General features: G+C 47.9%; 1 protein-coding gene across 1 annotated transcript in view; it reads left to right on the top strand.

Annotated features, from left to right (window-relative positions):
- Nucleotides 1–306, top strand: part of Cacng1 (calcium voltage-gated channel auxiliary subunit gamma 1) — a 12,916-nt gene extending 12,610 nt beyond the window's left edge. The window contains exon 4 of the mRNA XM_006970477.4: nt 1–306. This exon is cut by the window's left edge and continues 349 nt beyond it. The gene's annotated coding sequence lies outside the window, so the exon portion shown is untranslated.
- The last annotated feature ends 607 nt before the right edge of the window (nt 307–913 follow it).

Here is a 913-nt window from a genome sequence, read left to right as displayed (position 1 = left end):
AAGCAGGCAGGCAGGCATCTGAAGGGCCCTCTCTTGAGCCTGCCCCAGCTCAGGCTTGCCCACCATGCCTGTTGTCTTTGAAGAACAGGTCTGGTCATCTTTAGAAACCTTCCAAGGACAGCCTGTACTCATTCACCAGCTCTGAGCTTCATCAGCATCTGGAGCCAGCTCCTCCCCCACTCTCCTCTGCCATGATATGGAACCCTCTTCCGTGACCCGACATCCCCCCCTTGGTTTCCAGGGTCCCCAACAGACATTTTTAACTGGATAGAATCTGCGGTTTGAAATAAAAGATCTCAGACACTTCCTTTTCCCCTTGTGCCTTCCATGGCAATTTCGAGATTCCTGGCTACAGACCTGGTACCCTAAACCCTGGAGAACAGGAAGGAGTGTCCCTCTGCTGCAGCGGGTCTCACTGTGTGGTCACGACCCCTTTGGGGGTCACATACCCAATATCCTGCATATCAGATATTGACATTATGATTCATAACAGTAGCAAAATTACAGTTAGGAAGTAGCAATAAAAATAATGTTATGGTCGAGGGTGGTCACCACAACATGAGGAACTGTATTAAAGGGTCACAGCATTAGGAAAATAGGGGACCACTGCCTGGGGCACTGGGGACTTTCAGAGGTAAGGTGGGGATAGCTTGGAGGTTCTGAATTCCAACTTGAATGTCTGAGCTCTGGAATTGTTTGGAATGAAACTAGAAACCTTGTGACTTGGGCAAGGGTGTTAAAAATAGGAGGGGTTATTTCTAGAATCATCCAGCCCCTCTCAGCACTGAAGCCCCATGGTCTCAGTCTAGCTTCTGAGGCCAGATCCTTGTTGAGAAAAACAAAACACACACACACCAAAAAACAAAACAAAACAAACAAACAACAACAACAACAACAACCAAGAAGCAGGCCT

The sequence above is a fragment of the Peromyscus maniculatus genome, chromosome 8 (genome assembly GCF_049852395.1).
Source record: "Peromyscus maniculatus bairdii isolate BWxNUB_F1_BW_parent chromosome 8, HU_Pman_BW_mat_3.1, whole genome shotgun sequence".
Lineage (NCBI taxonomy): Eukaryota > Metazoa > Chordata > Mammalia > Rodentia > Cricetidae > Peromyscus > Peromyscus maniculatus.
The sequence above is the reverse complement of the archived record's forward strand: the minus strand, read 5'-3'. Positions and strand labels throughout refer to the sequence as shown.